This window comes from Protopterus annectens, chromosome 7.part1, assembly GCF_019279795.1.
Source record: "Protopterus annectens isolate FY-2018-M chromosome 7.part1, PAN1.0, whole genome shotgun sequence".
Classification (NCBI taxonomy): domain Eukaryota; kingdom Metazoa; phylum Chordata; order Ceratodontiformes; family Protopteridae; genus Protopterus; species Protopterus annectens.
In genome coordinates this window covers 262,898,845-262,913,633 of record NC_056740.1, presented here as the reverse complement: position 1 = coordinate 262,913,633, position 14,789 = coordinate 262,898,845, and positions in this window count along the sequence as shown.

Genomic DNA, 14,789 nt, shown 5'->3' with positions numbered 1-14,789 from the left:
CAGTGACATAATGTGAGTGTGAAGTTTGTCATGAATCTCGTGTAAGCCACAGGCCGGGACACCGTCTGGTCCCATTGATGGTGTGTTGTCTGCTATGGAGAGGGAAGCACTCACCTGTTCATCTGTGATGTCAGGGAGGCTACACCCTGTTGGGATGGACATGTGCACCACAGGGGGATGGGGGAAACATTTCCACTGAACCTATTTGCCAGGATGTTTGCAATGTCAGTGGGTTCACTGTATGTTTTGTCATTATGCAGTAATCACAGCATATCTGTGAGTTCCCACCCAGGTCCCTGACATAACAAAAGAAGGCCTTGTGATTGTCCATAGTGTCTGTTGCAAGTGTCCATTAGAAGTGACCCTTAGATGAATCAACAAGTGATCGTAGCTATTCCATAGTACTGATCAAAGATGCCTTCCTGATTGGGATTGTGCTCTATCATGTAGTAGCCTCCTCCTGTCCTTGTATAGCTCATTAATGGCTGTGGTCCACCAGACAGGTCCCCTGCCTTTGGAGGAGTGAGTCTTGTAGTTATCTGGGATAGCACGATCCATGCATTCCAGTAGTTGTCCATAGAATGAGTTTGTAAAGGATTAAGTGGTCTGAGCCATAATTAAGACTGTCCCAGGTTCTTTGATGGATACCACCTTGGTTTGTATAAGTGTGACTTTGCTTATGAGAAGTACTTCACTGAGATCACCTAGGATGTGTGTGTGTATGGGATATGTATGTCCAGTGAGATGAATGTATGTTCTGACCTTAACAATGAGGGGTATACCTCTGGTGTGGAACATAGAGAACCCATGTTGGTGATGATCAGGTCCCACATGTTTTACCTCCTGTGGTTGTGGTGACCAGTTCTGCCATAGCATTTGAGTCTATAAATCCTAGCAACTATTGTGCAAGGGTGTCGGTGCTTGAGTAGTATTCCCAGTCAATGTTTGTGTATTTGAAGTCACACAATATAATGGTATTTGGAGAGACCTTTACATTCCCCAGTGTTCCCAGGAATATTGAGTGTTGTTCCCAAGTTTGGGAGTGTGGTCTGTAGCAGTCTACAAAGTGACAGTTTGGCCCACTGTCAGTTGCACGTGTACATTCTCCGATGCTTTGTGCAGTGCTACCAGCCTGGAGGTGTGTGTATGTATGATGTATATGGATACCCCCCCTATTGTTGTTGGCCGGTCCGAGTCTTGTGTCCGAAAAGCATAGTATGAAGTAAAACCTGGTAGTTCTGGTGTGCTTTTGGGAGCCTGAACCAGGTGTCTGTTACTGCACATATATCGACAGTCTCCATACTGATGTGAGTCCTGAGTGCATGCATTCTGAGGGTTAGACATCTGTTGTTGAGCAGCATTACTCTCCGTTTCCTTTACCCTGTAATGTCTATGGAGGTGGTTTTGTCTTCTGAGCCTCGCTTCAAACAGCCGCTCTGGATGTGACAAGAGCCTTAGCCAGTCTGTGAAAGCCTAGGGGTGACAGGTGCATGGCATCCATAGCGAATCTATGTGGCATGTCGAGCATGTAATCCCAGGCTGACAGACACTGGATCCCCTTTGAATGACACCAATATGTTAGCCAACTGTTAAAAGTGATCAGTTTGTCTGTATACTGTGACATAATTCTTGGTGAGGGTAAGATGCTACACAAGGTCAGGGTCATACTGGCCTGGGCTACATGATCAGAGAGCTCCTCCATGTCTCTTGTCATGTAGTCCAGGGAGGAACATCTGAGGGTTTACACACCAGCATGGTCAATGATGGAGCCATATTTGTACTTGCAGTGGACTGACATGAGTGCATGTGTCATGCGGCAGATCCTGGCACCCGACAGACAGCACAAAGTGACCTTCTCCTTGTTCAGCCTGGTGAGTGGGATGTCAGTGCGACTGACAATTACAATCACCTATTACAAGTGTATTAGGTGTGTTGTGTAGGCCAAGGGCAGTGACTGTGTGGCACACTGACTTTGTGAACTATGTGATATGTGTGTATAGTTGTGGGTTAGCAGTTGTTTGGGTGTCTGCTTTGGATGTCTCTGCTGCTTAGGCAAAGTATATTTAGAGGCTCTGAGTATGTGTTTGTGTGGTAATGTATTTGGTTTGCTGTCGTCATAGGTCCATGTGAGACTGGATTTGTGGTGTGTGTGGTTACCTTCACCACCTGATAGACTGTGCCAGTCATGGCTTGGGAGAGCTCAGCCTCCTGTCTGTCTATACAGTTGCATCTCTTACATATATCTGAGTTTGTTGGTAGGAAGACATGGTTCTCTGTGTACATAAGGCAGTTGTAACAATGCGTCAAAATTCCAATATGCACCAGCTGGACTGGAGAGTACACACGAAACCAACCTTTGGACATGCCAGGATATAATGATGACATACACTGTTGACTGATCACAAAGGATCAGTAGTATGTTAAGTGTGTAAAAGAGTATAACAGGGGTTTAGTGTTCAGGTTTGTCGTTGCTTTGGAAAGATTATCTGCGAAGGAGTACAGACAGAACCATTACACCTCCTTCAGCTATGTCAGAAATAGCAATGTGCAGTCATATATGTCCTGAGTCAGGGTCAACTGTACCTGACCGACAATGTTGACACCCTGTCAGACAGGCCCATACATTCATACCCACCTCCCAGTGACAAAAGGCCCTATCATCATACCAGGAGATATCACATGTAGAATGTGTAAACTGCTCCTCCCAAAGCCATCATGTGGATAACATTGTACCTGTGCCTGGCAGGGGTGACACAGACAGTATCAGGTACTAAGCCAGACTGAGTACTATCGTCAGAGGCAGAGGGATGTTGACTGGACCCATGTCCCTGCTGGGACTGGCCAGAGCCACGTGCACGTGGTCATCTCGGATGGTCTACCGACAGCTCAGCCACAACATTGCTGAGGCTGGTACTGGCACTACGGGAGCGGCTGGCACTTGGGTGTTGTCTGCGACGACTGCCAGCTGATGATGTTGCTGGCATACATCCATGTCGACGGCCCAGCTGTCCTGCACTGCCCTGGCACATGGACATAACATTGCAGAGGACATCTAGTGTCTCCCCCAACGTCTATCAATGACATCGGTGTAATTACAGATGGCACCGGCAAGGTCACAGATACTGTCATTGATCGGGGTGTTATGAGCCTTCTGTGCCCTTAGTCCCTGCCTGGTGTACCGTTCCATACGTGCCTGTGCTTGCATCACAGCCCGGAACATACCTGAGGTTGTGAGACATGTGCGGGCACGCCTGCCAGGGGCATTACGACCAGCGGTGCTCCCACGAGAACCCCTGGACATATGCCTATGTGGTACCATTCCGGGTGTCTGGGCATGGCTGCTGTGTGGGGTTGCATGTGCCATAGATACCACACTTTCCTGGTCAATGCCTACCATATGCTGTTCCTCACCTAAGGCCATTGGTGTTGAGGGATGTAATGGCAGTACGTATGTGCACATAGATGGGGTGGAAAGCTGTGTACTGTCGATTGGTGGGCCACCGACAGACCCTGTCAAACATGCCTGTGCCACTACACATGTATCATCATGGTCACTATTTGTGGCAGTGACCTCAGGTTCCCTGCTGCACCCATCCAACAATACCTCAGCACCTGTGAGAGGGAGACAGGAAGCACACTTTACCATCTGTACAGGATGTTCGCACACATGCACACAGGCACACATGCACACATGCACACATGAACACATGAACACATGCACACATGAACACATGAACACATGCAGACATGAACACATGAACACATGAACACATGCACACATGAAGACATGAACACATGCACACATGCACACATGCACACATGAACACATGCACACATGAACACATGCACACATGCACACATGCACACATGAACACATGAACACATGCACACATGCACACATGCACACTAATACACTACTCATTCAAGTTGACACACACACACTAACAGCAATATGGAACATAGTCGTTAGTGGTTGATGGTGGAGTACAGTATCACAAGCCAAAGAGTCCTATTGCACGTGTCAGCATGCAGGATGTGTGTTGGTCAACAGCATGCAGTGCGAGTGTAGAGAGTCCTTGTTGATAACAGTATTCACGTCGTTGATGCATGTGTGTTGTTCAATGATTGGCCTCACCCTGGTACACAATGTGTACATGGACACAACATTGCACTGCAAGTCTGAAACACTTTCCAATGTCCTGTGCACCATCACTCATAGGTATACAAACCATGGCCAGATGCACACAACTGTCAGGTACATAACAATGAATGCTATGTGTAGTACTGCAGGTATTGTAACTGGATGTAGTGTAGTACCATGAGCCATCATCAGGCAGCATCATGTGGTCACTCAAGGCCACTGATGCATGTCACACTGGCAATTATCTTGCTGTACCTGACCTGCACCACTTAGGCTGCATTTAACAGTTCACAGACAGTTGTTACATGGGCATGTCAGGTGTTCAATAGGGAGCATTGCCTAACATGACTGTGTTGTGTGTTGACGCATGTCACACTGCCCCATGATAGGCCTCTACCCCCAGGTATAGTATGTGTGCTGTGTTGATGACATATGGGATACTGGAATATGACCTTACAGCAGGTGTCTACATACGCCATGTGTATCATATTAACACATACTGCATATGACAAAGTGGTGTATGTTGTGTGCATGTGTATTGACTCTGCCTATACAATGTCCACTACAGTGTATCCCACTTGTTTGTGATGCTCTGTGTGTTGCATTTGTATGAGTCAGCTACTCATGTCACTGGGAAGTGCATAGTCACACAGAGAACATGCAGAGCATTCACTATGCATAGGTGTTTAACATGTGTATATGGCCTACAACTCTCCTATGACATGCACATGTTATATGCTATATTGACTGTAGCCCACTCACCAGCATGGGTCTGCTGTCTTGCTATCACACCAGAGGGACCTGCAAGGATATGAGACAGTATGTCAGTGTCAACAACTATGGCATTGATGCTGTGAGTCTGCAATTATACAGTAGTACATGGGGTGACAGTCACAGGCATACAGATAATGTCCCGAATTATCAGTATTGCATGATACCAGGCTCCACATATTCTGCATACACAGTACACATCTGATTAATGCATATTATAACACTTGGGATGACAGTGGTCTACGGATATGCCATGTTACCTGCATGCCTGTTATCGCTGGGTGACTCCGGCCTCCATGATGACACAGGTGTTTTGTACTGGTTGGCTAGGAGCCACCATGCTGAGGAGCAGCTCTTCCACTCTGGTGAGGGGGGGATGTGTAGCAGCACCACCACCTGTGGCAAGCTGTTGCCTGTGGACATCGGAGGCATGCTGCCGGACATGTCTGATTAAATCACTGCAGTGATGGTGTACCTCCTCATAAGTCCGGTTATGCATACCTACATCATTCACCTGATGGACAACATCCTGCCACAGTGCAGTGTGACCATGCTGGTCCTGGCAGGTTCTTGAGAACAGAAGGTTATAATGTTGGATGATTGCATCTGAGATAACTTCCTCCTCCTCAGGGGAATAGGCTGGCTTTCTGTTGTGTGACATAACCCTGGAAGACAATTAAACAGTAATTGTGAGCAAGTCATGTGGCACACTCAACATTCTAATGTACAGACATAAATGAAATGCCATATATAGCAACCTATTGGCTGTCAGTAGATACACACTTTTAATACCACATATGACTGCTAAGCCCACAATTGCCTGACAGTGCCTGGCACATACTATATACCAAACCATGTTCTGCACAGCCACAAAGTGAAACCAGTATGTAAGACTATACAACAGTACATGGCACACTGTATGTGACACAATGCAACACCTAGCCACAGGAGGTGTATATGAAGCTAATGCATACAGACATTTGTCATCCATTGAAATCAATGTACAGTACGGTTACAGTACTACCAGTACACCACACTACTTGCTGATAGCAAACACCTCAGTAACATATGTGCACATTCATCACTATAGGTGGCATACTGCTGTACTACACTATACATGTTGCTAGATACGCACCTATATCCTGTGACGCACATACCACCGAGGCCATGTTACAGGCATACCCACACACACATCAGACATACCTACAAGACACAAAGGTATGGCAACCCAGATTACATTTACCTGTGTACCATACATTACTGTGTGTCAGCACCTACATAACCTCATGCCTGAGGTATGTAAAGTGTGAGGACTACAGGTAACAAACAAAAGTGTGTTACCAAGCCATGTGGATATAAACCATACTGTGCAGTTGAGGCATACACCTTCAGGTAGTACTACAGTCCATACGTGACTTGTATTCACTAGTGTTAACAATCAATAAGCATACATGTACTGCTTTAGCCTACAATGGCACACTCCAGTCAACACCATGGGACTACGTCACAATGTATGCCATACTGCTTTTCCTGCCTGGCAATAGCATATGGACCTTTTGATGGGATTAGAGCTACAACACTACATACCATGGTATACACAGATTCCCACTAGGCTATCACACATATACACATCATTGACACATTCACATACACATTCTCCATCACACACAGTCAACCTCACATAGCATGTGATGCAACAGGTACATGCGTGTGTGTACCGTGCCCTAGGTAGCTGATAGGCTGTTATCCATAGGGCCTATGGAAGCCTAGACATATGGTACCCTGCACTACATGTAATGTAGGTTCATGTGCCCCTGTCATGCAGAGCCACAGGGGTGATTACCAGGTTGTGTTTCCTATTTCACATGCAATCATCATGGTTATTCATGGCAACTGCTAATGAGGACCTTCATATGCTGTTGATAGGTAGTTGGTTCCACAGTATGGTATGTGTCTGTGATGATAATGTGCCATTCGAGCATGTTCTGCTTTTTACATTACAAGGTGTAGATCAGTAGAGTGTGTATCTTGTCTGGTGTTCCATCTGTTTACACGGAGCACATCCAACACCTGTGGGTTTGCCATAGCTTTGTATGTTAGGCAGGGGTAGCATCTGGGTAGGTGGTATGCGACACAATGTAGCTGTGGTTTTGTAAGACAGTCAGCATAGGGCATATGTTGGAGTCCGGTAATACTCTTTGTGAGGTATGTGTCTGGCATCTACTGTTGCTGTGGATGTCTTCTGAGGTACATACCAACAGAGACATTGTACTCTATGATGGATGTTATGACTGATGAGTGGAGTGGAACACTGACCTCTGTTTCCATGGATGACACACATTTACTGATGACATGTGGACTGTACTAGGTTTACATGACTAGTGTGGCACAGTGATCATCATTAGGGACACTACTCTCCACCTGTGTCCCATAGTCTCTTATCACACCTTGGGTGTTGAGTACACTACCACCTATGTGTTAGTTCATGGGTACAGGGCTTTTAACAACAGGGATGGCAATACATGTACAACATTCAGCTGGAGTGTACATATGAACATCCACTGGTGTACACATAGATATGCATATCAGCACATATACAGTCCACCTTTCAATACTGCGGTGGTGGTGCTGCAGTAGCATTGGTCACCTCACAGTTAGACGTTGCCCGTTCGATTCTCAGTTAGAGCATCTTCTGTGTGACGACATGCATGAACGGGCATTCCTTCATTGAAGGTTGTGCATTAGGCCCGGCAAGCCAGCACGTAAAACTCTACTGCCAGTCATTAGCAGACAGGAGTTCCGCTGTGGTGACCCCTAACTGGGAAAAGCCGAAAGACACAAACACACATACAGTCCACCTTTCATGGTGGGAATATCAATTATGCAAAGGTTGAGGGGGATACAGTTATGTAATGATATTGCACAGTCTTGTGCAGAATGCATGGAAGGTGTTCTCAGCCCATATATGTTTAGCAGGACCCCCTATCTGGAAGACTATATACCTAACAAATCATACCCATGGCGTTTGAACAACACATGTCATATGCCAGCACTGTATGCTGTCTTGTTTGATACACACTACAACCTTCATATATATATATGCACATAACAACCTGCACCAACATATAAATGTCCACCCTTCACAAACAGTTGCAGTATGTCCCTTGCTCTATGCACATGTTCAGATGCTTATAAATCAGACACACATGTATCTCGACATATGTGTGTGCCATACAGACACAAGGTCCACACTGTTGTAAGTCCATACACCTCACGGATGACCTGTTGGGCCTTGCTACAACATGGACAGTTGTCACATGTGTGCATACAGTAATAGTACAAGGGTATACATAGCTAAAAATGATACATTATTATGCTAGCCTGCTACAGCAGTTGCCAATGCTAAGCTACACATTATGTGACTATCATGCATGTCTTACTCTGTGACATCCAAGTTTATATAGGTGTTTGCAGTACTCCCCCAAACTGCCATTAAATGCAGTACTGTACAGACCATAGATAACATGTTCAGATGTTTGACATGTACTGCTGAGCTACAAATGTCACACGTATGCCCCACTGCACACAGCTACACAACAATTTTTCCATGGCAATACTTATGCATGGCATCAGTGCATACATACCTACTGCTGCCACATAAGCCTGTTTCAGAGGATCTACAGTACTAATCATAAACATCTACTACTTGCCGGTAACTACAAACTGTTACATACCTGTATGTCCCTTTCAGGTCCGTCTGTGTATGCTTTGATGTTTTTGTTTTTATTAAGTACAGAAACGTACTGTTGTTTGTTTTTTTTGTTTTTTTTCGCGCTTGGAGTTGTTCACTATCTGGAATGTGCAATGTAATGATTGCATGTGGGGATACCAAGTACTATCTGCTTTTATAGGTATCTGCACATGTGCATGTGATGCCCTCTGCACCAATTGCTGCCCAGCATTTGGTAAATGCATACAGCCTGCTGAGTGGTAATTGCAGTACTCACTGTTATAGCAACCCAATGCTATAAATTGCTAAGGTATGTAGGCATAGCCCTTACAGGTTTCCAGAGTGGGGCCCATGCTTGTTTGCTGTGGACACTGTTGTGTAAGTCAGAAGGTTGGTATACGTCTTATAAATGAAGCTAGAGGTGTAGACAGTGATGTACATGTTGTACTCAAACCTGACTGTTGCCACTTCCAGTACTGAGCTGTCAGTGTAGAGTTTTACTCACCACTACAAATGCTTACACAACATTTATGTGACTATGTAGCTTATTTTCTACTCATATAATTAACTGCCATACAAATGTAGTTATTTCGACATATTCTCTTGGCACATGAACTGTTTGTGAACTGTTATACTGGGAATATTAATGTAGTGACTTCTGCAGGGTTTGTGTTTTTTAGTGTTGACATTAGCACAAGGTTTGCAGGACAACTGGACAATTCCTGTACTGAGTATGCCTACCTACACACTTGGTAGACCCTGAACGCACAAGTATCTTTTAATTGTGGGGGGGGGGGGGTGCTTACATACAGTGAGCATTATGCATTAATGTGTGAATATTATCTTACTGGACGTGCAGGATTGGTGTGTACCTGTGAGTTTATCAGGGCAGGTCGTCTGTCTGCATAGTTTCCAACTGTGAACCAACTCAAATGGTAGCCAGAGGTTACACTGTCATTGTTTGTCTGTGCAACTCACAGGTGTTTTCAGCACTGTTACAATGGCATTGTTACAGTCAGTTGCTACCAGTACATGGCTACATCCATTGGTATTTCTGTGTTATACTCCTACATAAGGGTATGCTTGGGGAGGTCCTAACAAAGCTATTTGCAGAGTGTGTAACAGCAGTATAGCCTATATGCCTGTGTGTTTGTGCCTCTGCCGGGCCTATGGAACACTCAGATACATCTTTGCATGGAGTCAGGGATAGGTAGTTGAAAGTGAGGTACACCTTACACATAATAGGGACAGTAGGTGTAGACTTCAGTGAAGCAGTGCATATGGATTAGTACTCCTTTCATGACATACAAGCTGTGTCTACTGTTATTATTGTCAGTATTCATTGTGTAATAGCCCACCTTTCTGACTGATGTCAGTACCTTTCTGAGGGATTCTGAGGGACACAGCTAAAATATGTTTCACAATCAGGGACATCCCTGGAAAGTTGACTGAGTTAGGAGGTATGGCCTCTGCCCTACTCAGATATGCCAGTGTTTGTCCTGCTATGATACTGTGTGGGGGTTGTAAAGTGCCTCTGTAACATTATTTTCTGCTTGATTGGCTGCTTCTCACATCACACTCATGTAATGCAATCCCACAACAATTGCTGGTAAAGATCCACAGAACAAGCTTTGTGTTATGGCCTTCCTATTTTTCATTTACATTCACTCATTGTAATGCATGATATAATTTTTGCAGCACCAAGTTATTGTTTATCTGTTGTGGCTTAGTGATACTTCATGCAGTCTAATGTGTCCAAGGTCTGGGGTTCGAGACTGACAGGGGTATTTTATTTTGCTGCTGAGCAGAACAAGGGCCCTGACATAGAGTGACTAAGGCACTTTTAAGCAGTTGTAAGCAGGTTTGTGCGGGTTTGCGTGACGCTTAGCGATGCTTAGCTAAGCGCACACATGCGCACACTTGCTTAAATCCACTTACTACTGCTTAAAAGTGGTTACTCCCGCTAACCCCCTCGCTAATTTCTTTGAAAGAAAAGAAAATGGCGAGATAGAAAAGTGGTGAAAAAGGGGTCACAAAGAGAGAAAGACAGTAGGTACACAAGCTCGGGATGTGCAGGACGGGTGCAGGGAAGGTCCATAGCTGCCCATTTCTTTACCAGCAACAGCTGTGCATATGTAGCAAATCTGGAGTGAAATTTGAAACCTTCCACCCCTGAGAGAGGGGTGAGGACAACAAAGTATGTTGTACTGCCAATTATAATTATCAGTTTACATGTCCAGCGGACATGTGTGCAAAATGGGCAGCTATGTATGGGGCGTAATTTTTTTGCGGGTACAGATTGCCTTTTTTTTTTCAGGGGAGAGTGGAAAGTGAGGTAGAGGAAGTAGGTATATTTGGGGAGGTAGGTTGGGTAGGTAAACAGACAAGACAAACAAGATGCATACAGGGGCGGAGTATGACACATGGGGTGGGTGAACACAATTGACGGGGACAGATGTTTGGAAATCGCAAGCCCATGAGCCCACAGATGATAACAGTGGGACTGAGATCCCCACCCATGGGCAGTCACCACTGAACCTTCACAGACCCGAGGGTCGCTGTGCTGGGGGCTGCGTAGGAGGGGCAGGCTTACCCATGAGTCGCGCCACTCTCGCCTCGAGCTGGCATAGGGGATCAGCGACTAAATGCTGGATCTCCCTATGCACCACAACCTGGACCCTTCGGAGGGTGACAGGAGGCCCTTCTCCACCCACGCTTGCAGGGGGCGATGAGCCCCATCTCCTGCAGCGCTTCCACCCGAAGGTGGCACAGGACCAACAGAGGAGGGTAGCCGGGGCTGGGCACCAGACCTGCTGGTGCCAGGTGCAACTGCCAGCTGAGGAGGGACTGGTGGGTCCGCTGGGACCGGCCTTCCCATACATTCTGTGATTAGGTGTGTTTAATTACAACATAGACAACAGCATTCCAAGTTAGTTGTAACAGCATGCAGTAATATTCCCATTAACCCAACACACCAGGGTTACAACAGTTGAACAACAAGCATAACACATGCATATATTGAAGGACAGTGGACATTACAACAGCATGCAGGGATGATTGGTGGCAACAGGCCACCAAGATTGTGGTGTTTTAACAGGGGACATGCATCAAAGTAAATGCAGATTTTATATAACAATAGGACATATGTCCCAACAAATGTTATGAGATTAGACATACCCATTGAGGTGTGGAATTGCATTGTTTATGTACATGGAGTAGGGTGTAAAAAGAAACCTCCATTAACATCTTATTAGTACTTTAACTGTACACTACATTCCTATTGATTGCAGGTGTATATCCCCTACATGTATTATTACACTAGGCAACATGCATTTGATTGCGTTATGGGTTTGGCTGCTTCATTATATACCTGACCTATATCTGACATAGTAACTGTCCAAGATGCAGATGTTACTGTTACATACTTGTATTTTATTTATATTTTTATGTATCTGCACATCTGGATGTGTTCACGTGACATTTTCACTTGATTTCTACACAACACTACTTTTCAGGTAGCACACTAACATTTCTGGGGAACACCTTGACAGGCTACTTGTGTGCCAGATGTACCTATGCATGTCAGCCATTTAACAACTGTTGAGGACTGTTACATGCTTCACAGCTACTGGCACTTCCTTCATCCACTTTATATGGGACTGCACAACTGTGGGTTGTCAGCACTTAATACAACAGTAATATTTCTTTAATGCAAGGGTACAACAACATTTCTGAGTAACTGGCACATACACACTGCAAGTATTATACCTTTCTTATTTACATTAAAACTATTTTCTACAGGCGCTCTCCTTTATTTGATATTGCACTGCATACAGTAGACCTATTCAGGACATATTATACCTTTATTGATAGGTTACAACACTGTTTTTCAGGCTCACTCACTTATTTTCTATGACAATGCATGCAGAGATAGTATTCCAGACATATTTTTGCTTTATTCATGGGTTACTACACTCTATTCCTGGCTATCTGACTTATGATATGCAACAGTACATGCAGAGGATTTATTCAGGGAATAAATGTTTTATGCTTCACAGCTACTGCCACTTCCTTCATCCACTTCTTAAGGGACTGCACAACTGTGGGTTGACAGCACCTAATACAACAGTACTATTTATTTATTGCAAGAGTACAACAACATTTCATAGTAAGTGACACAGACACACTCCAAGTTTTATACCTTTATTAATTACATTGAACACTCTTTTCTACAGGCTCTCTCCTTTATTTGATATTACAGTGCATACGGAAGACATATTCAGGACATATTATACCTTTCTTGATAGGTTACAACACTGTTTTTCAGGTCTGCTCATTTATATGTTATGGCAGTACATGCAGAGATAGTATTCCACACTTATTTTACCTTGATTGCTGGGTTAGTACACTCTATTTCTGGCTCACTGATGCTTGTTATATAACAGTACATGCAGAGGATTTATTCAGGACATTTTATTGCTGTATTATTGGGATAAAACACTTTTGTCATGCTCACTCATATATATCATGTAACAATACATGCAGAATATTTACTAACCTGCCTGGTGGTGCAGCCTTAGCAGCCTATCTGCATAGGCTTGCTGATTCATAGCACGAACACCTGCAGCTGTGAAGTAAATGAAGGGATATTGAGACATACCTATCCATTATTAAGACTATATTAGCATGTCTTACATACTGCATTCCATGGCTACCTACTTAGTAGTGGGGCATCATGCATATGACGGGACTCCTGGATCCACTGGTTCAGAAGGTCCTGCTTCTGTCTCTTCAGGTCTGCATGGTGGTAACGGATCTGCTCACCAGTCCGAAGGATGCCTGTGGCACTGGTGAGTTCATGAGCCAATCGGTTCCAAGCCTCTGCCTTATACTCCATTCCTTGGAACTGGCCCTGCAGGAGTCGAGTCTCATGCCGATGGACTAGGAGCCAAACCATGTATCTTGAATCCTCGATGCCCCAGCATTGCGCTCTAAAGCATGTACCCTCTCCAGCACCAGACATTCTAACTGCAGATGGGAGCTACAATCAGTTATGGTGAGTATTCCCGCTTATGCAGCTTAAATATGCCGCATTTCCCACACTATTCTGTGATTGGCCGTTTTTGAATATTCTCGGCTGACTGCAGACCTGCTTAGCAATGGTTAATCTAACATTTATTACTATGTATATGTTAACAGTGGATGTTTATCCTAAGCTGGAGTGGCTTAGTGGTTCAGTACTTTGATTATGGTGCACAGTGTCCTGGGTTCAGACCTTATCATTGCTTTTTATTTTACTACTGTCCAGACAGGTTAGAAGGCGTGGCTGTGTTTAAGCAACTTTGCTCTACGTTGCTCCATGTTGCATGACCGTGCGCTGGTTGGCGTGGCGCGCACCTCCGCGCAAACCGATTGCGCTGGGTAAAGCGCTATTTAGCTATGGGCAACTAAATTGTGCTGGGTAAAGCACTATTTAGCTATGGGCAACTACATTGCGCTGGGTAAAGTGCTATTTAGCTATGGGCAACTACATTGCGCTGGGTAAAGCGCGATTTAGCTATGGGCATCTACATTGTGCTGGGTAAAGCGCTGCTTAACTGCGGACAATTATATGTCAGGTTCCTTTATATCTTTACATTTTCTTCACTGATACATAGGCCTTTTCAATGCTTTTTAGTAAAAGTTTTATCATATCTGTCAGGACTTATTTCATATACTCATTTTGAACATAAAATTGGAAGGGGAGTTGTGGGACTCAAACCATGAATGCCTCCTCTTTGTGCGAACGCTCTACCACTACGCTATTCCTATTTTGCATAATTTGCATACAAATTCCTTATTATGCTCTTCCATGTCGAGATTGCTAACTGCAGCTAAGCAATGGGCACACCCGCGCACACACACGCAAATATGGGCAGCTATATCGGGAATTAGAAAAATAAAATTATTGTTTTACTGTTTATAACTGTGCTGGGGGTTTACAATGTCAGGGAGTGTGGTGTTAGGTACATGGACATTTGAGCGGACTCGCTCTTGTGTGTTGACATTTTGCATTTCACACATTTGCAGGGGCGTGGACCTTTACCCTTCTCGGCAGTCGGACACGCCCCCTGCTTGCCTGCACGGTCCATGTTAGACTTAGGGTAG